The sequence below is a fragment of the Mesoplodon bidens genome, assembly GCF_964165515.1.
Source record: "Mesoplodon bidens genome assembly, chromosome: 7".
Lineage (NCBI taxonomy): Eukaryota > Metazoa > Chordata > Mammalia > Artiodactyla > Ziphiidae > Mesoplodon > Mesoplodon bidens.
In genome coordinates this window covers 105810041-105837342 of record NC_138164.1, presented here as the reverse complement: position 1 = coordinate 105837342, position 27302 = coordinate 105810041, and the positions used below count along the sequence as shown (strand labels likewise).

Sequence of the window (27302 nt, the reverse complement as noted above, 5' to 3'; positions counted from 1 at the left end):
CACTGCCCAGAATAACAAGTGACTTAATGTTCAAGTCACCCTCTTCCTCTCTGTGTAAAGGGAGACTACCTAGTCTACCCACCATACACGAGCCGAAAAGGGAGAATGGACAGGCCAGTTGTGTTTCTTTTTTTTTTTTTTTAACATCTTTATTGGAGTATAATTGCTTTGCAATTGTGTGTTAGTTTCTGCTTTATAACAAAGTGAATCAGCTATACATATACATATATCCCCATATCTCCTCCCTCTTGCGTCTCCCTCCCGCCCTCCCTACCCTATCCCTCTAGGTGGTCTCAAAGCACTGAGCTGATCTCCCTGTGCTGTGCGGATGCTTCCCACTAGCTATCTATTTTACATTTGGTAGTGTATATATGTCAATGCCACTGTCTCACTTCGTCCCAGCTCACCCTTCCCACTCTCTGTGTCCTCAAGTCCATTCTGTACGTCTGCGTCTTTATTCCTGTCCTGCCCCTAGGTTCTTCAGAACAATTTTTTTTTTAAGATTCCATATATGTGTGTTAGCATACGGTATTTGTTTTTCTCTTTCTGACTTACTTCACTCTGTATGACAGACTTTAGGTCCATCCACCTCACTACAAATAACTCAGTTTCGTTTCTTTTCATAGGCCAGTTGTTTTATGTGGAGTCACTTTCACAATTATAGGACTGAGATCCTCTAGTGATTGGAAATTGCCAGCAGCTAAAGATGGCTTTGGAACTGTGAACAGTTTACCCCTAAAAGCTAGTCAGTCCCACCTTAGGTAACCTTCCAGTAGTTCTATGCCTGCCTATTTTTTTTGATTTTTAATTTTATATATTTTTTACATTTTGACTGCACTGCGTGGCATGAGGGATCTTAGTTCCCCCACCAGGGATGGAACCCGTGCCCCCTGTGGTGGAAGCTCAGAGTCTTAACCACAGGACTGCCAGGAAAGTCCCTGCCTGCCTATTTAAAAGAGCAGATAATTCCTTCTCAGATTTTCCAATTTATCCTCTAATTTACCAGCAGTCCCAAATTATTCTGGGATTTAACTGCCAGATCCTATATTTCACCACCTTGTTTCTTGGCCTTTAGCAAACTTTAATGTTTCAATTATAAATATTATCTCTTTGTCTTTTGACTGGCAGGGTATTAATATCTTGAAACCACTGGTTCTCTTTGATCCTTTAGAAGTGTCATCTAGAAGACTTCATCTTTGGGCTCTCCTCTTCATCACAAGTCCAAGTTTTACTTCTGTTTAGCTCTCCTAAAACACAGCCCAGTGATCGGGGGGCTCTGTGCTTGCTTCTCACTTTCTCAGCAACAGGCAGTATCGTTCATATATTCAATCAACAAATGCATATTGAGCAGTTATTTTATTGGCTTATTCTTGGCTCTAAGCATTACAACAATGAACAAAACAGACCAAGTCTCCATTCTCATGGAGCTTATATTCTCATGCAAAGAGGACAAAATTTTAAAGAAAATAATTACTAGGTCACGGTTAGTAGTAAGAGAAAATGAATTATTGAAAAATTGCACTGGGTTAAGCTATGATCACTAGATTTCTATCCTAGCTTTGTTAATTTTGGTCAAATGACTGTATTGCTTGAGAAAATACCAAGACTAAACAGGGATACCAAGATTAGAGCAAAGGTTTTGCTTTCCAGGAATTTAAATCAGGAATAAAGGTAGTAATTATATTAGTAATTGTCCATAATTACTAATATAAATGTCCTAAGGGAGATCGTCTTCCACTTAGAACTGAAACATAAGGCATCTAAGATCTTGTTTGGGTTAATTCTCATCCACACACAGGATCACTTGGATTCTTCTTGGAGATGGGAGGGCATGTGAGTGTTCTAAAGGTAGGACTAGGAAAATCACCTTGAAAATTTGTTTTTCTCTACCAGTGAGGGTGTCTTTTATTGTTAACTGGCCCTGAGCTTCCCTGAAGTGGGACCACTGTATTATCTGACACTTTCTCTTTTCTTCCCCCCAATAGTATATGTACGATGCAGCCCCTCTTTGTTCTTGGCCAGGGTTAAGTCAACTGCATTTGATAATGGTCTACCTATGGCTTCTGATGAAGTGTTTTTGGGAGATCGATGTCCTGTAACCTCAGTGTATCAAAGATTTTATGAGTTTCAATACCATCCCACTGATTGCAACATCAGGATTGAGGTAATTAGATATCCTCCTAATTAACTAAATCATCTCAGAGACATTCAGGCTCACAAACTGCATGCCATGGGGGTTTTATTAGTTTTTTTCCCCTAATAACGAGCTAAACTGATTTTGCCAAATGTCATATCGAGGCCATGGGCAGTGAAGGAAGGTAGGAATGAACAGTATCCACTTGTCAATCAGTTGTACCTCCCTCTAGAGAATGCAAACCTAAATAAGACATGGAATTTGTCCTAATTTTAGAAAAGAACAGGCTTATTTTTTTCTTCTCTATACCAGGGGTCAGCAAATTACAGGCCACAGGCCTGATCTGGCCCACCATCTACATTTATGTGGTCCATGAGCTAAGAAAAGATTTTTTAATGTCTAAATGATTAAAAAATAACAAAAGAAGAATAATGTTTTGTGATAGGTTAAAAAGTATTTAAAATTCAAATTTCAGTGTGCCTAAATTGGGTTTTATTGGAACACAACCATGTTCATTCATTCATGCATTTACTAATTGTCTGTGGCTACTTTGACACTATAAGGGCAGAGTTGAGTAGCTGGAACAGAGGACTCATGGTCCACAAAGCCAAAAGGGTGTACGATCTAGCCCTTTACAAAACTTTGCCCATCCCTGCTCTGTAGTGTAAAAGCTAACCAAATGGCTTCACATCCCTCTAAATTTTTATAGTCTTAAGAAGCAGCCAGTCCCTCCTGGCTGTAGGCAAATGGAGGAACAGTGGGAGTGGTTGACACATCTGATGCCTCAAATGACTGCCTGACCACTTCCTGACACCTTGGCTCCCATCAGAGCTTCTGGTGCCCCTCCCTGGTTTAGGAGTCAGGATGGGTCGATCAAGGGCATCAGTCTGAGGAGGGATATGGATAGTTTGAAAGCCTCATAGGTAACTGCGATGCCTTGTGTTCACATGTCATCAGTCTTATACCACCCAACCTCCTGTGAGAAACCCTGAGGGAAGAGTCATTTCCTTTCACTTTTCTCCCCTCAAAGATTAAGAAACAAAGATTTAATGTCTTTTTAAAACAAATTTTAATATTATCTTCAAGTTCCTGTAAAAATATATATATATATATTAGGATGTTGATGAGGATGAATGGCAGGGCCAGATAAGCTAATAAGAGAGTTTCAATTATGTTAAATAATATTGAGAATAAACAAAGAAAATATGCCCCAATATTCACTGTGGCAGTCTCCAGATGATGAGGTGAAATCTTCATATGGTGTGTACTACATTTTTCACATTTCCTTAAAACACATTATTTTGGAAGACCATATAAACCTATTTAAAGTATTCTTTATAATTAGACATCTCTCACTCATCTAATATTCAAATGTTATGTTCAGCATTTTAAGGACCCCTAGAATCTAAAAAGTTTGTCAGGAGAAGTTATAAACTTTTTCCTGATAATAATAAATAACGACTTTGAAGCAATATTATTCAAGCTCAACCAGCAAGTACTCTCTCCTCGTATGAACCACACCCAAACCAGATGTTAATTCTTCTGACCACTTAGACAACGGTCCTCTGTCCCGCTGGGAAGATAGCTTTCAGTGTGGGTGTGCCCACTTTTAAGAGATGTTGACTGAACCACTAATTCCTAACAGAATCTTGAAGTCCACTTACACATGCCCTTTGTCTCATCAGGTCCTCCCAGAAGATCGTCTCCTTTTTGTATCTAAAATCATCTTTAAGTCCAAGTTCTCAGATCTTGAAGCTTCGATCCCTGTGGCCTGTGCTGTCCCTCGGTGAGTCTAGGATGCCTAACTGATGCCATGTCCTCTCAATTGCCTTAGGCTCTTGGAGGAGAGGAGAGCTGAGAGATTAAGTTACTATGACAGGGTTAACCAAAGCCTCCTGAGACCCTTTCTCTCTTGATGTCAAATTATTCTGTGTTCTTCATCTCCCAGCTCTGCAACTTATGACCAGCGTGACTTTGAGGAAGTTACTTAATAACTCTGGGCCTCAGTCTCCCCATCTTTAAAGTGGAAGTAATACTGTCTATTTCACAGAGTTGCGGTGAGGATTAAATGAGAGAATGCACGTAAAGGGGTTAGAACAGTGCTTGGCTTATAAAACACTTGCAGGACATAGTAGCTGGTGTATCATTCCATCAGTTAATTCTCTTCAATGTGGTAGAAAGCTGTGTGTAATACCAGCAGGTCTAACTTCACCATATATCTAGTAGCTCTTAGACTAAGAAATTGCTTTGTTGCAATTATATGCAGTGTCCATTATTACAAATGATACTTCTTATCTCCTAGCCAAGAATAATTGGGTATATTAGATGTTCTGATTAAATCAACAAGGGGCTGAGGGTAGGCTGATTACCATGAATTTATAGGCAAAGTAGAGTTTACTAGAATACTAGATTTAACTAGTTAAATGTGAAATATTTTAACTTCATTATCCATGGGATGGGGCTCTTATTGGCTCATTTAGACATTGCCTTTTACAGATGGTCTAAGGTCATCGAATTTTAAGTTAATGACTTCCGATCAGCCAATAGTAAATCTGGTGGTATATTTGGGAGGGACTTCTTTTATGTAAAGCTTACTAGGTTCAGTTGTTAAACCAATAACTCAGTTTCTAGAATAAAGACAGGATGACAACATATCGTAATGATGTGAAAAAGCAGGGAAAATGAGGAGTAAGGGCTTGGCTTCAGGTTCGGAGCCTCAGTCACCAGGACTTGCCAAGATCTTAATCCCATTCCTCTTTCTTTGTCTTCTTTTCTCTTTCTGTAGCCATCCAGCTCCTATAAGAATAATTATAGGAAATGATGCAAATAAACAAGGTGGCCCCTGAAAAAGACCAGGAGTAGCAAATTTATAATTTGGAAATACAATCAACTGCCAAGTTAAGGTGAGGTTAGTTAAAGTACATAGATTAATGCTGTTCAAGGATATTTTATAACAGAAAATGAGCTTTTTACAAGGAAACTGTGTAAACACATGTGCTTCCAGTTTGGGAAAGGCTGGTTAGGGCACCCCTAGATTAGTCTAGAGGTGTAGATCTTATGGGCAACCCCTTGTCTGTTTGGCATTAATTGGCATATTAACTGGTATTAACCACATGACTCAGATTATCCCTCAGGAACCACGGAGGGTGAGGCAATAAGTGAAACATTTTCACCAAAATCGATATCAATAGAATGTTAAAGAGAAATGTTTTAAAATACCAAAACCATAGAATATGGCCTTGGGTAAGGTAGATAATCCATGAGAATGTGCACTCAGAAATATCGTAAACTCAGACTCTGTCCTGAAAGGGTTAAATGCCTATCTGCCAAGAGTATATTTCCCAAATTGTATGGATTTGCCTTCCTACACAGCTGAGAAGGAAAATTCTGAATACATACAGATATATTTATTATAAACTTTGGATGTTTATATACTAGAGAGATGGTAAGCACTTTTAAAAATGTGAGATGTGTTACAGATGCTATATTAAACATGTTACATATCTCTGATATATTTCATAGTTAAGAGAAGCAAAACTATTTGTATCCCTATACATAAATAACTCCTATATTAATTTTCTTAGGACATGATCCCAAACACTACCTCTTTCTTACCTGCCCTCTCCCTCCCTCCCTGTGACTTAAGGAGGCACACTAGGTCCTCTGAGACAGAAGGTAGAGAACTACACTAGCAGATTCGGATTCCTTTCTTCTGTTTGCAAAACAACTACCTTAATATGCAGTTTTACCCCTTGAAAAAAATCACACAGCTCATCATTCTCCACCTGAGAATTTTGAAGTTGACTCAACCCTCTGTAGCACCACTGCACATTAGAAGCTGGATTTCTGTCTAAGGATCCGGTTTGTTATCTTACATTTTTAAATGTTTTAGATGATTTGTTTTTAAATGCAATGGCCCTTTGTTGTTTTATGATCCCTTATTAAGTAGGGTGTGCCTCTCTCTTTAACCTCATAAGGAATTATAAGATGCATTTTCTCCTAATAGGTTATCTATTATTATTATTTTTTAATTAATTGATTTATTTGTTTATTTATTTATTTTTGGCTACATTGGGTCTTCGTTACTGCACTTGGGCTTTTCTCTAGCTGTGGCAAGCGGCGGCTACTCTTCGTTGCGGTACGCAGGCTTATCGCTGTGGCTTCTCTTGTTGCAGAGCATGGGCTCCAGGTGGACGGGCTTCAGTACTTGAGGCATGTGGGCTCAGTAGTTGTGGCTTGCGGGATCTAGAGCGCAGGCTCAGTACTTGTGGAGCACGGACTTAGTTGCTCTGCAGCATGTGGGATCTTCCCGGACCAGGGCTCGAACCCATGTCTCCTGCATTGGCAGGCAGATTCTTAACCACTGTGCTACCAGGGAAGCCCCTATCTATTATTTCTTAACGAACTGTGCTAGGGTGCCTCATCATATGTAAAACTTGTTATATGCAGGCTTATGTTTTCATTGGTTGTTTAGTAGTTAAAGGTTAATCCTAGTTATACTGAATAACATAGCCTAGAAATCCAGCTAATTGATTTAGGACTGGTTAGAATAAGTTAAAGAACTGCTGGAAATAAATGAAGTTAGTGCTGTGGGTAAAAATTTCCTATTTCAGTCCACACTATTTATTTCCAAAATGATAAAGGAAATGGAAGACACCTAGAAATATTCTCATTTTACTGACAGGGCTTCTGATAGGCAATATGGAGAAGGGCTTAGTCCTAGATTAACAAAGCAGGTGGTAATTGCTAGGTCAAAAACGAGGGTGCTTTGATCACTAGTCCAACACCACCACCAAGTCCAAAATTAAATTAAAATCTTTTCAGTGTTCTCTGAACAGAACTTGTCCTGAATCAGGGGTATGCCTCTTCTTAGGTAATATCTGTAACTATTTCTAGAAGTGACCTGTTAATGAAAACGTAAACATCTTATCACACCCATCCTCCAGGTGCCACCAGATATTTTCACTACCTATGATCTGTAAAAATGTAATAAACAGAAACCTCAATTAAATAGAGTTGGGAGACCCGGAAGGGGGAGCTCTCACGCCCTGGGATGATAAAAGGACAACAGGAAGAAGAAACAATCCTCTTCTTTCCTGGCAGGGACTCAGCCAGTGAAAAGCCATGGAGCCTTTTTCCTCCCTGTTAAAGTGTTCTCCTTCCCTTGCTGTGGCAGGACTTGCATGTGGCTCGCCGTGGTTCCAGACCCCAGATTGCAACTCTCTGCTAGTCCCAGATAAACCCATCTTTGCTGGAGGAATAGCTGGCAGTCTATTTGTTTTGGGTCAACATATCTAAATACTATAGACCAGCATAGAAGAAAAAAAAGATCTTTTAGGCAGTGAACATAATAACAGAGTCAAATATCCCAGAGCAGAACAAATATTAGTCTCATAGTACATTGGTTACCTAGGGCTTTCATGACAAAGCACCTTAGACTGGGTGGCTTAAAAACAGAAATTTATTTTCTCACAACTCTAAGAAGCTAGAAGCCTGAGATCAAGGTGTAGGCAGGGTTTGTTTCTCCTGAGGCCTCTCTCCTTGGCTTGTAGATGGCCATCTTCTCTCTGTGTCTTCACACATGGACCTCTGTGTGTATGTGTCCCTGTCCTAATCTCCTCTTCTTATAAGGACACCAGACATAAAGAATTAGGGCCCATCCTAACAACGTCAGATAACCTTCCTCTGTTCTTTAAAGACTCTATTTCCAAACACAGTCACATTCTGATCTACTGGAGGTTAGGACTTCAATATGCAATTTTGGAGGGACACCATTCAGGCCATAACAATTCACCCTCTGGCCCCCCCAAAACCATATCCTTCTCACATGCAAAATACAGTCACCTCATCCCAACAGCCCCCCAAATCTTAACCCATTCCAACATCAACTCTTAAGACCAAAATATTAACTAAACATCATCTAAATCAAGTATAGGTGAGACTTGAGGTATGATTCATCCTGGGGCAAAATTCCTCTCCAGCTGTGATCCTGTGAAACCAGACAGGTTATCTGCTTCCAAAATACAAGGTAGAGCAAGCATAGGATAGACCTTCCCATTCCAAAAGGGAGAAATTGGAAAAGAGAAATTAGAAAGCAAGTCCAAAACCCAGCAGAGCAAATTCCATTGGATTTTAAGGCTCAAGAATAATCTTCTTTGGCTCCATGCTCTGCACTCCAGGCCCACAGGGGCAGCGGCCCCAGCCCATTGGCCCTGGGCCCTGTGGGCCTGTGGTGGCAGTGTCAGCCCTGCCAAACTCCAAATCACCTTCAGAGTTATTCTTTCCCTTTCCTTGAAGGATAATGCATGTTCAGAGTTGATAGCTCTATTGCCCTATTCTGTAGAATTCCAGAATTCTAACATCAAAGTGTCAGAAATATTGTTTTTTTCCTGGAAGCCTCTTCCCTTGGCTTGTAGATGATCATCTTCTCTGTGTCTCCATATGTGGTCTTCTCTCTGTGCATGTCTACACCCTAATCTCCTTTTCTTTACAGATGCCAGTCATACTGGATTAAGGCCAATTCACATGACCTCATTTTATATTAATTATCTCTTTAAAGACCCTATCCATAAAATCACACTTTGAGATACTAGGGGTTAGGACTTCAGTACATGAATTTGGGGGTTGGCAGAATTCAGCCCATAACACATACTTAGGTTTGTCACATAACTTCAAGACAACTGCAGGAAAGACTAGGAAATGCAGCTTTCCTGTATGCCCAACAAGAACAAATGAGATTAATAAGTATATGACTAGTCTCTATCAAAGTAGGAGAGATAAAATGTTAAATATTTTATAAGAAAAAACAAGATAAGGATTGACTATCTTTTGGATTATCCATAATATGATTTGACAAAGTAGGTTTTAACTATCTATTAGCACACCAGTTTGAAAAGACAATCACGTGGGTATACACACACACACACACACACACACACACTGGAATATTACTCAGCCATAAAAAAGAATGAAATAATGCTATTTGCAGCAACATGGATGGACCTAGAGATTATCATACTAAATAAGTCAGATGGAGAAGGACAAATATCATATGATATCATTTATATGTGGAATTTTTAAAAAAAGATAACATGAACTTATTTACAAAACAGAATAGACCCATAGACATGGAAAACAAACTTATGGTTACCAAAGAGGAAAAGGAGGGAGGAGGGATAAATTAGGAGTTTGGGATTAACATATATACGCCACTATATATAAAACAGATAACCAACAAGGACCTACTGTATAGCACAGGGAACTATACTCAATATTTTGTAATAACCTATAAGGGAAAAGAATCTGAAAAAAAATATATATATACACACATGTACATATACATATATATATATATATATATCTGAATCACTGTGCTGTACACCTGAAACTAACACAACAAATATCAGCTATACTTCATTAAAAAAAATCACATCCAATTTTATCCATGGGTTTGATACAATGTGTCTTAAATTTTTTAAAATATTTTCAATTAAAACATTAAATAAAAATAATCAGCATCAGAAACCGATAGTTTTTTGACCATTTGAATTCAGAGCATTCTATCCTGGTCAAATTTCTCCATTCATAATGCCAAGCTTCACCCTTAATATAAATATGCATAAGATAAGGAAAGACAGAAACGGGGTTGGCAAACTACAGCCTACACGAGTAAAATTTTCCTGAAACACAGCCATGTTCATTCATTTACTTAAACTGCTTTTCACTATAACATCAGAGTTGAGTTGCTGTGAAAGAAACCACAAAGTCTAAAATTCTTATTACTTGGCCCTTTCCAGAAAAAGTTTGCTGACCCCTTGTCTTGATGAAGGAAGTGTTACTAAGCCAGTGTTTCAATGTTTTATTTTGTTTGGCACTCCAGTTTTTATTACCCATGCCATCAAAGAATATCACTTGGGTTGGGCAAGAGATATGCCTATATTTGTAAAATAAAAGGACACTGAGAACTCATGTTTATTCTCTGGAAGATCAGTGTTTGGAAAGAGTATAAATGGCAGTTGAGACTCTGGAAATTAAATGCACTGAAATTATTGCTGCATGAACTCCCCCTGGAAAGTCTTTGTGTGCTCTCACGCATAGAAATATTCCAATATGAAGACTGCTGATGGAGATGAAATCCATTGAAATCCATTGACTCCGTGACCTACCTTAGCACAGTGGTTAAGAAAATAGATTCTGGATACAAGACTACTAGATTTTCATTTCTATGGACTCTTACTATCTGTGTGACATTATGTAAGCTACCTAAACTGTGTACAAATCAATGCAAAATGGGACTGTAAGAGTACCTACCTCTCTCATAGGCTTATTGGAAGCACTAAATATGTTAATACAAATACATAATTAGAAAAGTATCTGGCACATAGTAAATGCTTAATATTAGTTATAATTGAATTTATTTTTTGTTTTTTTTCTCTTGTCTACTGTTTTGTTCTACTATGTGTTGTAATTGTGAATCTCAGGAGACAGAACTCTGTTGATCATACTCTTTAGCAAGGCCAACTAGCATCATTCATCTATGTAAAGACCCTCTTATTATTTTTTTTCCTTAATTCAGCATCTCCAATTCCATATCCTACTATATAATGGTCATACTTAAAAATATTTACTATATATCCTTCCATAGTACTTTCCAAAATTTTTAACATGTGTACAAATGTGAAAAATATATTTTAATGTACATTTCTAAATAGTTTGGTGCAGTATATCTTACGGTTTTTTCTTGCATTTTTCATTTACCTGTGTTTGAGCTAAATGCATGTTTTTAAATCAAATCAAATGTATTCCTCTTTACTGTTGCATGGTATTCCCTACTATTCTTTCCCACCTCACTGGGGTCCAGCAACTGTGATCTTTCCATTTTCTCAAGCACCCAAAACGCCCTCTGTATTAGTTTCCTATGGCTACATATCACCTTAAATTTGGCAACATAAAGCAATACCACTCATTACTTCACAGTTCTATAGGTCATAAGTCCAAGCAGGCTCAACTGGGTTCTCTGTTTAGGGTCCCATGAGGCCAAAATCAAGATGTCAGCCAGGCTGGGCTTTTATTTGCAGGATCTGGGTTTGAATCTGCTTCCAGCCTCATTCAGGATGTTGACTGAATTCAGTTCCTTGGGGTTATAGACCTGAGGTCCCTGTTTCCTTGCTGGCTCTCAACCAGGCATTTCTCAGCTCCTGAAAGCTGCCTATGTGTCCTCTCACCTGGCCCCCTCCATCTTCAGAGCAGCAAGAGGGCTGATCCTTCTCACATTCCCAAATCTCGCTAATGACTGCTGCCACCAGCTAGAGAAAACTCTCTGCCTTTAAAGGGCCTGTGTGATTAGATTAGTCCCACCCAGATAATCTCCATTTTGATTAACTCAAAGTCAACTGAGGGGAAAAAAAAAATCCCCTTTGCCCTATAGAGTAACATAATTACAGGAATAACATTTCAGCATATTCACAGCTTCTACCACACCAACAGAGAAGGAGTTACCCAAGAGTGGGCCATTACAAGCCTCCACAACTCCCTAAACCTGAATCGAGAGCTCTATGACAATTTAACGGTACCTTCATAGGCCTAAAGATGACAAAGTTCTAGAAACCCTCAAATAGTACATTTTGCTTACGTGTCCCACTAATCTGCAATTTTGAGCATAAAATACCAAACTTTATGAGGTTGAGCTAATAGGACATTCTCTAATGCTGTCCAAAATGTGGTTAACTACCAACATCTGAGCATGGCTTCGGCTGCTATAACACAGGAAGCAGCCGGCCCCTCACAACTTCCTGTTTCCTGAGTGGGCTTTGGCTCAGGGTTTGACCAAATGAAGGGCTTCCTCCTACTAGGGTGGCTGCTCCTCCTTGTTTCTGAGATGTGGACTAGTTCTATAGGCCAGAAATGTATGACAATATAATTTCTGGATCTGTAAGTATCATGCAGCCATGAATATTATATACTATTGTACATCTTTGTTCATTATTGCTTTCGATATTTTATTGTATGATCATGCCACAAATTATGTATCCAGTCTTTGCTGAAGGACGTTTAACTTGCCACCAGTTGCTAGTTTTCATAATGCTGCTATTTACATCCTTGTACACAGCCCCTCCTGCGTATGTATGAGTGTTCCTGGGTCTTCTAGGGTGCAGTTCCAAGGGAGTGGAGATGCTGGGTGCATGAGCGTGTATATGTGCACACACACAGAGTATACAATTCTACTATTTCCTAGATAGTTAGCAATTCCTCAATAAAGTTATTGTACTTGTTTATTCTCCCTCTAGAGTTTCTCCACACCCTCACCAACACTTGGTTTCAGGAAACAATATTTGCCAGTCTGGAAGGGGAAAAGGGTGCTTCTGGATTTTAATTAACTGTGTCATGATTACTAATGAGATTGCTTTTTATCACATTTCCTCTTTTGTGTACTGCCTGTTGATGGCTTTTGTCCATTTTGTATCAGAATTTGTTTTATTTTTCATTTTACATTGGAGTATAGTTGATTAACAATGTTGTGATAGTTTCAGGTGTACAGCAAAGTGATTCCATTATACATATACATACATCTATCCTTTTTCAAATTCTTTACCCATTTACATTATTATAGCATATTGAGCAGAATTTGTTTTTCAATTGATTTGCATGACATTCTTTATATATTCTGGATGCTAATCCTTGTGGATTTGCAAAGTATTATGTTATTTCTTAACAGTGTTTATGGCAACTTTGGGGACAGAAATGTTAATTATTTTTTATTGTGGTAAAAATATTTAACATGAGATCTACCCTCTTAAAAAGTGTGCCATACAATATTGTTAGCTATAGGCACAATGTTGTACAACAGAGCTCTAGAACTTACTCATCTTGCCTAACTGAAACTTTGTACCTGTTAAATAAAAACTCCTCATTTCCCCTCCCCCAGTCCTGGCAACCACCATCTAACTGTCTGCTTCTATGAGTTTGAATCTTTTAGTTAAACAAATATAACTCTTTCTCTTTTTTGTGTATCTATTATATATTTTTGGTTTCTGGTTACCATGAGGTTAATAGAAAGCAACCTATATACATATATGTGATTATTTTAAGTTGCTGATCTCTTAATTTTTTTTTTTAAGATGTTGAGGGTAGAAGTTTATTAATTAATTAATTTATTTTTGCTGTGTTGGGTCTTCGTTTCTGTGCGAGAGCTTTCTCTAGTTGTGACAAGCGGGGGCCACGCTTCATCGCGGTGCACGGGCCTCTCACTATGACAGTCTCTCTTGTTGCGGAGCACAGGCTCCAGACATGCAGGCTCAGTAGTTGTGGCTCACAGGCCTAGTTGCTCCGTGGCATGTGGGATCCTCCCAGACCAGGGCTCGAACCCGTGTCCCCTGCATTAGCAGGCAGACTCTCAACCACTGTGCTACCAGGGAAGCCCTGATCTCTTAATTTTAAATGCATTTTAACAACCCTTCATTTTTACTACCCTCTCCTCATGATTACTGTTTTTGACATCATACCTTACATTTTTTGTTTTGTGTGTCCCTTAACTGCTTATTGCAGACATCATTTTACTACTTTTGTCTTTTAACCTTCCTATTAGCTTTGTACATGGTTGATTTACTACCTGTATTGTATATTTACCTTTCCTGATGAACTTTTTCCTTTCATAATTTTCATGTTTCTAGTCGTGGCCTTTTCTTTTTTGCTTAGAGAAGTCCTTTTAACATTTCTTATAAAGCTGGTTTGGTGATGCTGAACTCTTAGCTTTTGCTTGTCTGTAAATCTGAATGAGAGCCTTGCTGGGTAGAGTATTCTTGGTTGTAGGCTTTTCCCTTTCATCACTTTAACTATATCATGCCACTCCTTTCTGGCTTGTAGAGTTTCTGCTGAAAATTCAGCTGACAGCCTAGTGGGAGTTCCCTTGTATGTAACTCGTTGTTTTTCCCTTGCTGGTTTTAATATTCTCTTGTCTTTAATTTTTGCCATTTAATTACAATGTGTCTTGGTGTGGACCTCTTTGGATTAATCCTGTTTGGGACTCTCTGTGCTTTCTGGACTTGGGTGACTGTTTGCTTTGCCAGGTTAGGGAAGTTTTCAGCTATTATGTCTTCAAATATGTTCTCAGAACTTTTTCTCTTTCTCCTCCTTCTGGGACCCCTATAATGTGAATGTTAGTATGTTTGATGTTGGCCCAGAGGTCTCTTAAACTGTCCTCACTTCTTTTCATTCTCTTTTTCTGTTCGGCATCAGTGATTTCCACTACTGTCTTCCAGCTTGCTGATCTGTTCCTCTGTATCATTTAATCTACTGTTGATTCCTTCTAGTGTATTTTTCATTTCAGTTATTGTATTCTTCATCTGTTTGTGTCTTCTTTACATTTTATAACTCTTCATTAAAACCTTCTCATTCTCACTCTATTCACCCAGTCTTCTCCGGAGTTCTCTGAGCATCTTTATGATCATTACCTTGAACTCTTTATCTGTTAGATTGCCTATCTCCATTTCACTTAGTTCTTCTTTGGGGGTTTTATCTTGCTCCTTCATTTGGAACATGTTCATCTATCTCCTCATTTTGCCTAATTTGCTGTTTTTATTTTTATGTATATGGTAGGTTGATTACATTTCCCAGCCTTGGAGAAGTGGCCCTTTGTAGGTGATGTCCTATGTGTCCCAGCAGTGCACTCCCCCCTAGTCACCAGAGCTATATCCTCTAGGAATTCCCCCCCACCATGCAGGCTGTGTGGGTCCTTCTGTTGTGGTGGGCTATGAGTGGTCTTGTAGGCATGGCTGGTCCCAGGTCTGATTGGTTGCCAGGGCCTGCCTGGAGGCTGCCAGTTGCTGGTTGGCTGAGCTAGGTCATGAGAAGTCTGGCTGTGAAAATCTGGGGGTCTCTGGGGTAGTGCTGGCTCACTGGTGGGCAAAGCCGGGTTCTGGGTTGGGTAGCCGGGATTCCCAGATCTAGTGTCAGCCTCCTGGTGGGTGAGGCCAGTTCCTGACACAGCTGGCTGCAGGGTTGAGGGTGTCCTGAAGCTTGTGTCAGCCCACTGGTGAGTAGGGCTGAGATCCAGCCGGTCCCCAGACTGGTGCTGCCTACTGGTGGGCAGAGCTGTGTCCCAGACTCTCTGGCTGTAGGGCCCTGGGATATCCAGTCTAGTGCCTGCGTACTGGGCCAGGTCCTGGGCTCTGTGGTGGACAGAGCCATGCCCAGGGATGGCTGTGGGTTCAGGGATCTTAAGGCAGCCTGCCTACTAGTGGATGGGGCTGTGTCCCCACCCAGCTAGTTGCTTAGCCTGAGGCATTCCAGTATTGGTGCCTACAGGCTGGTGGGCAGGGCGGGGCAGTCCTGAGGCTAATAAGCTAGAGGGAAGATTACAAAATGGTCCTTGCCAGCACCCGTGTCCATGTGATAGAACAAGCTTCCAAAAATGGCTGCCACCAGTGTCGATGTCCCCAGGGTGAGCTCCAGTTGCCTCCTGCCTCTCTAGGAGCCTCTCCAAGATCAGCAGGTGAGTCTGACCCAGGCTCCTTTCAAATTACTGCTCTACCCTGGGTCCCAGAATGTGTGAGATCTTGTGAAAGCCCTTTAAAAGTGGAGCCTTTGTTTCCCACAGCCTCTGGGTCTCCTAAAATCAAGCCCCACTGGCCTTCAAACCCAAGTGTTCTGGGGGGCTTGTCCTCCCAGTGCAGGACCCCCAGGTTGGGGAGCCTGATGTGGGGCTTAGACCCCTTGCTCCTTGGGAAGAACTCTGAAATTGTAATTATCCTCTTGTTTGTGGGTTGCCCATTCAGGGATATGGGTCTTGACTATACCACATCCTCCCCACCTCCTACATGTTTTGTTGTGGTTCCTTCTTTATATTTCTAGTTGTAGAGGATCTTTTCTGGTAGATTCCAGTCTTTCTCATCAATAGTTGCTCTATAAATAGTTGTCATTTTTGGTGTGCCCATGAGAGGAGGTGAACTCAGGGTCTTCCTACTGTGCCATCTTGACTCAGCTCCTCAGAAGTGTCCATTTTTATTGAAGAGTAACTCCTCTGAAAGGAAAGGGAGAAAGAATTGATCAGGGGAAGTCATCAGACAAAGACTGAGACGTGACTGTATCTGTACCAGTCCAACAAGGGATTCTAAAAATTGCCCTTTAGAGGAGTCCCAGGTTGGGCAGCAATGGCTAGACCTTTGTTCCAATCTTGCTCAGGCATGGTGAACCCCCAAGAGAAGAGTATGATCCTGCTCAAAGGCTAAGGAGCAATGGAGTTAACAGCTGGAAGCTGTTCTGGGATGGGCAATGCATCTTTCCTTGAAAGGAAATATGAGCAGCACATCTGTGGATGTCACAAATAACAAATTGGTTCAACCCGAAGTACAGTCCATAAACAAAGATATATAAATAGATCTAAAGGCATGTATTTCCTTTTTCTCCCATTTTATCCAAAAAGGAGTTTCTAAAAATTGCCTTTGATTTGGTACTCAAAGAAAAATTTAACAGGCTAAGCCAAAAGAGAGGGTAAAGAGATTGATTCTGCAAGATGGCTGAGGTAAGGAAACTTACAAGTAGCATTTCTTAATATTGCTCAATGGTCATGAAGCTTTATTTAAGTACCCTGTTTCTAAAGTACTTCCAGAACAGAAATTATATTTTTTAATTGTTTGTATTGGGACACTAACTGGGGTCATTTTAAATAAGAGTTTAACCCCTAAAACTTTATTTAGAATTTTATAACCAAAACTAAGGTAAAATATCTTTCAATTCCAACATCAGTAGATACCTGGATCCTAAAAATAATACTATTAAGAGTACAAAATGGTGGTTTTGAGTGTGCAGATAACCAGTAAAGGGTAACTCAGAAGACTCCTAAAGTTAGGATTCGAAGTCTTCCTAAAAGAATTAAATGCCTGCATAACAATATGTGTTTTGAAGATTGAAATTGTCAAGTATCCATAACCATCCATAACACCAGGCATATAATACTATAAATGAATCATTGTTGTCTGAAAGACAGAGTTTGAAAGATAGAACATTCTGTCTCAAGATCTATACACAAACATTTACTCTGCTTTTCTTAGAAACAATGAACACAGGATCTGTGCTCTGTGTTTTTGTCTTTTCAGGAATCTGACTATGTACCATTGGATCATTCCCCTGTGCATCAAATGATGGGCCCTCTCTTCCATGAGAGAGAAATCTGGCCATCCACTTGCATGCTCTATGCAAGTTCCTATGCATACTCAGGAACTCTATTCCTACAGCTGCTTAAGAATTGTGCATCAAATATGCATCAAAACTTAGTAGTTTTCAGAAAGCTGTGATTCATTATGCTATAAGCCATCCCTCACTTTAAAAAATAACTTACTTCTAGTCAAAGAGGAAATTAAAAATATCTAGAGACCGGGACTTCCTTGGTGGTCTAGTGGTTAAGACTCCATGCTTCCACTGCAGGGGCACAGGTTCAATCCCTAGTTGGGGAACTAAGATCCTGCATGCCACATGGCACAGTCAAAAAGAAAAATACCTAGAGACAAATGAAAACGAAAACATGACAATCCAAAATCCATGGGAGGATGCAGCAAAGCAGTTCTATGAGGTAAGTTTATAGTGGTACAATCTTACCTCAGGACAGTTTATAGTGATACAATCTTACCTCAGGACACAAAAGAAATCTCAAATAAACAACCTAACATTAGACCTAAAGCAACTAGAGAAAGAAGAACAAACAAAACCCAAAGTTAGTAGAAGGAAAGAAATTGCGAAGATCAGAACAGAAATAAATGAAACGTACAATCTCCCAAGACTGAACTAGGAAGAAATAGAAAATATGAACAGACCAATTACAAGTGCTGAAATTGAATCTGTGATTTAAAAACTCCCAACAAACAAAAGTCCAGGACCAGATGGCTTCATAGTCAAATTCCATCAAATATTTAGAGAAGAGTTAACATCTATCCTTCTGAAACTATTCCAAGAATTGCAGAGGAAGGAATATTTCTGAACTCATTCTATGAGGCCACCATCACCCTGATACCAAAACCAGACAAAGATACTACAGAAAAAGCAAATTAGGGCTTCCCTGGTGGCACAGTGGTTGAGAGTCTGCCTGCTGATGCAGGGGACACGGGTTCGTGTCCCAGTCCAGGAGGATCCCACATGCCACAGAGCGGCTGGGCCCATGAGCCATGGCCACTGAGGCTGTGCGTCCGGAGCCTGTGCTCCGCAATGGGAGAGGCCACAGCAGTGAGAGTCCCGTGTACCGCAAAAAAAAAAAAAAAAAAAAAAAAACAAATTATATGCCAATATCACTGATGAATACAGATGCAAAAATCCTCAACAAAGTACTAGCAAACTGAATCCAACAATACATTAAAAGGGTCATACACCATGAACAAGTGGGATTTATCCCAGGGATGCAAGGATTTTTTAATATCCACCAATCAATCAGTGTGATACACTACATTAACAAATTGAGGAATAAAAACCATATGATTACCTAAATAGAAGCAGAAAAAGCTTTTGATAAAATTCAACATCCATTTATGATAAAAACTCTCCAGAAAGTGGGCATAGAGGAAACATACCTCAACATGATAATGGCCATATATAACAAACCCACAGTTAACACCACACTCAATGGTAAAAAGCTGAAAGCCTTTCCTCTAAGATCAGGAACGAGACAAGGATGTCCACTCTCACCACTTGTCTTGGAAGTCCTAGCCAAGACATGGAAGTAACCTAAATATCAATCAACAGATGAATGGATAAAGAAGATGTGGTACATATATACAATGGAATATTACTCAGCCATAAAAAAGAATGAAATAATGCCATTTGCAACAACAGGAATGGACCTAGAGAGTATCAAGTGAGATAAACCAAACAGAGAAAGACAAATATCATATGATATCACTTATTTGTGGAATCTAAGATACAAATGAACTTACATACAAAACAGAAGTAGACCCACAGACATAGAAAACAAAGTTATGTTTACCAAAGGTGAAAGGGGCTGGGAATAGCAATAAATCAGGAGTTTAGGATTAACATATACACACTACTATATATAAAATAGATCACCAACAAGGACCTACTGTATAGCACAGGGAACTGTACTCAATATTTTATAATAACCTATAAAGGAAAAGAATCTGAAAAAAATTATATATATATATGTGTGTGTGTGTGTGTGTGTATAACTGAATCACTTTGCTCTACACCTAAAACTAACACAACGTTGTAAATCCACTATACTTCAATTAGAAAAACAAAACTAAAGAGCTATACAATCTACGCTCTTATACAGCATCTGTGGCTGAACTGTGGTATTTTCTGAAATTCTACATTTGATGAGAGGCTGCCAACAGTTAAACCGGAAACTAACTGATTTGTGGGACTCAATAGGAAGTCTTACATATCCAATAAAACTCAAAAGTCTGTGTTTGGTTCCTTGGAATGTACAGCAGGACAGTTAAAAAGTGTCTATCTGCAGACACCTGATAGAACACAGAAATCTGAATGGAAGTTATCTCATATGTCATGAGAAGGTTTGCATATTTAAACTAAGAAGTTGATAACATATGAGTGCTCTTTGAAATGACCTTCATGTCTGTTGACTCTCATTTACCTTTCAACCCACTGGGGAAAAAACTGTCTTCATCTTAAAGGGTCTAGGAAGTTCTATTCACTCAATGAAGCAGAAGTTATTGGATTCAGAAGATATATATGTAAGTTATACAGAGTTTTAAATAGAGCAAGAAAACAATGTTAGGTAACCAAAAAGGATTACTTTAGAACAGTAATGTTACCACAGTTTTCAAACAGTTTAGCTGGTAATAGATGTCCTCACCATTTTGGGACATTATTGCATGATTAAGGGTATTATTGTAGCTACTCATAACTTATATGAATGATTTGGGACACTGTCTGGTAATGTAAACATCTCATTATTATGATGAAAATGTATCAAGTCCAAAACACTCCTCTGCAAACACTAAGTGGTAATAATAGTACAGTTGTACAAAAACACTTCCCAAGAATAAGTTTAGAATGGAAATTAGATATAAAATGCTATGAAGAAGGACCCCAAAAAAGGTTAAGCTCAGAGACGCAAGATGAACACTGCTACAATACAGTTGGTCCTAAGTCAAACTATTGTTTGAATTTAGTATTTTGGGGTGACCTGGAAAAAGGCAATAGTAATACCAAAAGTCTTACTACAAGTGTTTATTGTGCTTTAAATTTTTGACGTTTCTCCATTTCTGTTCACCAACACATCCATCTTCTCTTATTTTGTGGGGATAAAAATAAGTCTTTAGGGCTTCCCTGGTGGCGCAGTGGTTGAGAGTCCACCTGCCGATGCAGGGGACATGGGTTCGTACCCCAGTCCGGGAAGATCCCACATGCCACGGAGCGGCTGGGCCCGTGAGCCATGGCCGCTGAGCCTGCACGTCCGGAGCCTGTGCTCCACAACAGGAGAGGCCACAGCAGTGAAAGGCCCGCGTACCGCAAAAAAAAAAAAAAAAAAAAAGTCTTTAATTAGTTTTGAAATATGAGATCTGCAGCAAGATTGTTTCCTGCCCTCATCCCACCTATAGTGAGGCTATGGCTAGAAATGCCTGGGGCACCAACTGGGGCCACTGAGAGTTTCCCACAGACATCTCCCCTTTCAGAACCAAGGTCCTGGCTGGCCCACTATTGTGGTTTTTCTTAGGGTTGCAAGATGCCCTCAGCAATAACCATCAGGAAAGTTTGAAAGACAAGGGTTCTTACTCATAGGTCCTGGAGGGTACACAGCATATCTGGGGCCACATGATGAGGTCACAGGTAGAAAGTGAGCCCGGGCCTGGAGTTCCGCTTTTATTGGGGTCCAGGGTTGGGGACCTAGGTTTTTGCAGACACACCCTTTATTGATGAGTCTATAACGTTAGGAGTAGGAATTAAAGAGGCCAAATGGTCAGTTATCTAAGTCAATGAGAGATGGGGCCTGACTCTATCTGGTGATGTGTTTTTTTGAGATAGCCATCTTTGAAGTGGATGCATCGGTAATCAAAAGCTTAAGTCAGGCACTTGCATTATAATCCAAAAAACTGTCAGGAGTTTATACTACAAAGATATACCTTATATAATGTAGAGCTAGCCTATGTAAGCTAAGTGGGTAAAACAAAACCAAAAGAAGAGTATTTCATGACACATGAAAATTATGTGAAATTCAAATTTCAGTGTCCATAAAAAAAAGTGTTATTGAAACACAGACATGCTCATTCATTTGCATATTGTCTATTGCTACTTTTGAGCTACAATGACAGAATAGTTGCAATAGCTATCATGGTTTACAAGGCATGGCTCACAAAACCTAAAATATTTGCTATCTGCCCCTTTCCAGGAAAAGTTTGCCAACCCAACTAGAGTGTCCTGTATAGAGGATACCCCAAGTACATAAATGAAAAGGGAAAACTCACTCTTCATCTCCTACTTTAGTAAATGTCCTCATTCTTAGTAGAAAACCTACTTTTCCCTCATTCTGCATTGTTTGAAAGCAAAATTAGTAGCATAGCACCTATTACAAAGACAAATTCGGAACAAGTATTTGGACTTTATAAAAGCAAAAAGACAAAAGTGTGAGAAATGCATCCTATTCTTACCTGAATCTCAATCTCACAAGCCATGACAGGGTAAAAACAAAAAAAACAAAACAACACAACCTACCTCAAATCAGTCTGCCAACTCATGGGTCACTGGACCCAAATATAATTCATTGCTTTATACACATTTTTGAGATTCAATCTCCTCTTCCATAACTAAGGAATCAAAGTAAAAGAAGTCCCATTCTATCCCTGTTGAAATAGAAAAACATCATGTTGCAATTCTGATCCCCTTTCCCAAAAGTACTCAGGGAAACTCAGCACTGCCAGGTGACAAGAATTAAATATTCCAGTAAAGATGAGTGGTCCCTACCCCTCGGCACACAATTCTTATTCTTCACACTCTTACTTCTTTTCATCCATTAAACTCTCCCCCTTCCACCAAAAAATTGTACCCTGGAAAAAAGATTCCTTCCCCCTTTTCTATATCCATGGCTGAAAAGTCCATACAGTGGATGCTCAGTACATGTTTGTTGAAGTGATGCAGTGGTACCCAAGATAGCATAGCCTAACATCAGAACTGAGACTAACACCGGGATTGTTGACTTGGTTCAACCTGAGCCCTTGTTTGGCTCCCTCTCTGACTTGTCCAAGACTGTGTATCTATTTACCTACTTGACATGGCCACTTGTCCAGAATTCATCTTTCTGTGCAAACTGTTCATCATTAAGCAGCATCATAATCCACCTGACTACCCAGGCCCCAAATCCTAGACATTATCTTTGATCCCTCTATTTCCTTTACTCCTTCACCCTCCATATCTAGTCCACCAACAACCCCTGGTCATTGTGCTTTTCAAAAAGATCCCAAGTCTGTCCACCTGTGTGGCCACACTGACTTCCTCTTTGTCCTTGGATGGTGCCATGCTCTCTTCCACATCAGGGCTTTTGCATTTCGTGTTCCCTTAGCCTGGAATGCCCTTTCACTGAAGCACTGGTGGCTGGCATGCTCTCATCCTTTCTCAGTTTGGACATCACCCCCTTAGGAGGCCATCCCAGAACGTGCTGCTTCTAAGCCCTGCCCTTCCCCACCCAGTTTCCATTTTTACCCACCACTATCACTTTAAACCACTTGCTGCAATATGAAATTATCAATTATTTGTTATGTGTTTACTGTCTATCTTCTATGCCAGAAAGTCAGCTCCATGAGTTCAGTGGCCTTATGCTTCCTGCCAAATGCATACCTCCTGGGACCTAAAGCAGGGTCTGGGATTGAACAGGTGCTCAAACATTGTTCATTAATATGTGGGAAAGAGAAGTTTGACAAGAAAGGAAAATCACCCGTGTGTTTCCCCGTGTTCAGAGAAGAGAAATAAAAGGCATACAATATCACTTTCAAGAAAAGGAAAAAAAAAAGATTTTCTTGGATAGTGAGTTGGTTCTTGAAGATGAAAATCTCTGCTGGGAGAAGAGACAGCCTCTCAAGCTAGACTGAAAATACCTCAAGGCTCAGACCTTTTCTTTAGACTCTAGATCTTCATTCTCTGCCCCGCTCCCCTGCAGCATAGACTAGGACCCTCCCCTGCTCCCTCCACAAATACACAGGCACACACACAGGTGATCTTGGAGAGACAGCAGTGAGCAGTCCCAAAGAGAGATCTCAGTTCCCTGCCCAGGAATTCAACCTGGGCAGCCTGGATGAAAACCAGGACTCCTAGCCACTAGACCACCAGGGGCTAGAGGCTAGAAGCAAAGTTCCCCTGGCTCTTACCCCCACTGAAAGCAAGAGTGTTTCAAGGAGGCAAAAACTGTAAAAACAGGTACAAAGTTTATTATTAGAGACACAGCATAACATCTGGGAGAGCACATAGAGAAACAGTTTGTCTAAGTCAGAAGCAAGGTAGAAAGGATAGGGGCTTCCTCTCTAATGGGGAGTGCAGTCCTTCCAGGTCTTTGTTTACATTTGGCCAATTATCTTGTTTCTTTTTCACACCTGACCTGTCCTAGGACTCTCCCCAACATATATGTGCAACTTTTTGCTAAGATGGATCCCACTGCAGAGGCCTATGGGTGCATGTCCACACTTATTATGGGGTGGCACCCCCTCCCCTTTTGTTCCCCAAGGAGCCTTCCTGTGCGTATGCAGACCGGGAAGTTTTCCTTGACCTCAGGAGTGGTCATTTTATCTCTTTATTCCAGCAGAGCTCAGCTTCTGCCACTACCTTTGTCCTTGGAGTGTCTGGGTGAGAACAAAGCTTCAATTTTGCTCCACTTGACATAACACCAGCTGTCCAGCCCAGGGGCCCATCTATCTCCTACCTCACAGGGAAGAAAAACAAATACTGACTTCTCTGGGGACTTCACAACCAAACCAGACATCATGAGCTGCCTTCCCTGCAGATGGCACTGTTTCATAGGTTTAGAAGGAGCCATGAGGGCCTTTTGGAGAAGAAAAAAGTCAGGATGAACTTCCATTCGCTCATTTAACAAATCTTTGAGCATCTGTTCCAGCTGTTCCCTTGAATCTAAGATTCTTCCAACTTTAGATACACCAGTATTTTATGGACCACTAAGATGAAAGAAGCTACCAAGTAATCTGACACATTTCGTTACTTAATCTTAGAATCATTCTATGCAAATTAAAAGAGCTCTGTGGACATTTTTAATCATATCACTCACATGCTACATACAAAAGCAAATGTAAACAAAGTAGCTGGTGAAAGTAAATCCCAAAATATTTTCATCACGAGTCTGCATCTTCCAAATTGCTTCCTGGCTCAGCATCATCAGTCCCTGTTTTCTCACATAATTATCATGCTTTGAGCCATCACAAGCATTGATAATGCAGAATCTCTTAAAAGAATGCTCCACTCTTATCTCCAGAATTGCCTGTCCATCGGTGACCCCAATTTCTCAGGTGTTCATGCTGACCCTCTCTGATCTTACCAGGAGGTGTCAACAGAAAATTTCAGATCAAATTCTTCATGTGCGAGTGATCGCAGCTACAGCACACCTGTCCACCAGCCAACTGTAATGTCATTGATTATAAAGCCTCTAAAATTTGGATGTCTTATTATATGAAAAAAAAAATGTGCTTGTTAGAATGAATGAAATATGTTATATGCCAGGTTCTGTTCTAGGCACTGGAGATACAGAAGTGGGGGAAGGAATCTCCTGGAGCTGATACTATAATGAAAGGATACAGAGAATATGAAATAAATAAGTAAAATATGTATCATATTAGATGGTGATAAACACTACAAAAGGTTTAGAGCTGTACATGGGATAAAATTTAAAATAATTTTCTCAGTCAAGGAAGGCCTCACTGTATAACTGAATCACTTTACTGTACACCAGAAACTAACACAACATTGTAAATCAACTATATGTCAACAAAAAATTATAAATAAATAAATAAAACTTCACAGCACAAAAACAAAAAGCCTCACTGAGAAAGTAACATTTAGGCAGAAACCTGAAGTTGTCAGGTGAGCCAGCCATAGAAGAATAGGGGGCAGTGAGAATTCTAGGCAGATCATCAAGGTGCCAAGGTCCTAAGGCAAGAGCATGCCTGGCCTATTCAACGAATGACAAGGAGGTCAAACAGCTAAAACAGAGTGAGGGCAGACATAGCAGATGTGTGGTTGCCAAGGGAGAGGGGAGCAGGGGAGGGTTGATTTGGGAGTTTGGGATTAGCAGATGCAAACCATTATATACAGGACGGATAAACAACAAGGTCCTATTGCATAGCATAGGGAACTATATTCAATGTACTGTAATAAGCCATAATGGAAAAGAATATGAAAGAGTATACGTATGTATAACTGAATCACTTTGCTGTGCAGCAGAAATGAATACAACTTGTAAATACTTCAATAAAATAAATTTTATTTTTTATTTTATTTATTTATTTATTTATTTTTGTGGTATGCGGGCCTCTCACTGTTGTGGCCTCTCCCGTTGCGGAGCACAGGCTCCGGACACGCAGGCTCAGCGGCCATGGCTCACAGGCCCAGCCGCTCCACGGCATATGGGATCCTCCCGGACCGGGGCACGAACCCGTATCCCCTGCACCGGCAGGCGGACTCTCAACCACCGCGCCACCAGGGAGGCCCCAATAAAATAAATTTTTAAAAAATAAAGTAGAGTGAGGAGGGTGGGTTAGCCTGGTAGGAGCTGAGGGCTGGCACTCCCTAGCCCTCTTCCCTGGAATATAATAAAATCAGACTGCAGAGTGCTTCCTGGGCCATAATTAAGACTGGAGCTTTTACGGTGAGTCAGAATGGATAAATAGGCAGAGCACAGAGGTTTTTTAGGGCAATGAAATTATTCTGTGTAATACTTGAATGGTGGATACATGTCCAAACCCATAAATGTACGAGAGTGAACATTAAGGTAAACTACAGACTTCGGGTGCATATGATGAATCTACGTTCACACATCAACTTCAACAGAAGTGCTACTCTGGTGCGGGATGTTGATAATGGGAGGCTGTGTCTGGGGTGGGGCAGGGGTATATGGGAAACTCCTGTCCCTTCCTCTCAATTTTGCTGTGAACCTAAAACTGCTTTTAAAAAATTAAAATTTTTAAAAAATATAAGAATACATATGATCCCTCTCTATTAGTAGTATTTAAAAAAACACCTTTACACATATTTTTTCCTCCCATTCTCTTATTTTTGTGCATGTGATAAGAACACTTAACCTAAGATCTATCCTCTTTGCAAAATTTTAAACGTACAGTATTGTCAACTGCAGGCACTCTGGTGTACAGTAGATCTCTGGACTTATATAGCATTGGGATAACTGGATATCCACATGCAAGAGAATAAAACTGGACCCCTATGGTACACCATTCACAAAAATCAACTCAAAATGGATTAGAGACTTAAATATAAGACCTGAAACTGGAAAACTCCTAGAAGAGAACATAGAGAAGATCTTCTTGACGTTGGCCTTGGCAATGATTTCTTGGATATGACACTGAAAGCACAAGTAACAAAAGCAAAAATAGACAAATGGGACCACATCACACTAAAAAGCTTCTGCACAGCAAAGGAAACCATCAACAAAGTGAAAAGGCCACCTATGGAATGGGAGAAAATATTTGCAAACCACATATCTGATAAAGGGTTAATGTCCAAAATAGCATAAATCAATAAATAACCTGATTTTAAAATGGCCAAAGGACTTGAATAGATATTTCTCAAAAGAAGACATACAAATAACCAACACATATATGAAAAAGTGCTCAATATCACTAATCAGGGAAATGCAAAACCACAGTGAGATATCACCTCACATCCGTTAGGGTGACTGTTATCATAAAGGAAATATAACAAGTGATGGCAAGAATGTGGAGAAAAAGGAACCCTTGTGCCCTGTTGGGAGGAATATAAATTGGTGCAGCCACTATGGAAAACAGTAGGAAGAGTCTTCAAAAAATTAAAATAGGGCTTCCCTGGTGGCGCAGTGGTTGAGAATCTGCCTGCCGATGCGGGGGACGCGGGTTCGTGCCCCGGTACGGGAGGATCCCACATGCCGCGGCGCGGCTGGGCCCGTGAGCCTTGCCCCTGAGCCTGCGCGTCCAGAGCCTGTGCTCCGCAACGGGAGAGG

General features: G+C 40.2%; 1 long non-coding RNA gene across 1 annotated transcript in view; it reads right to left on the bottom strand.

The window, feature by feature from the left end:
• Nucleotides 1-7584: 7584 nt before the first annotated feature.
• Nucleotides 7585-27302, bottom strand: part of LOC308620492 — a 99084-nt gene continuing 79366 nt past the window's right edge. Inside the window, exon 5 of the long non-coding RNA XR_014016323.1 lies at nucleotides 7585-16151. This is a non-coding gene — a long non-coding RNA (uncharacterized lncRNA). The remainder of the gene's footprint in view (nucleotides 16152-27302) is intronic.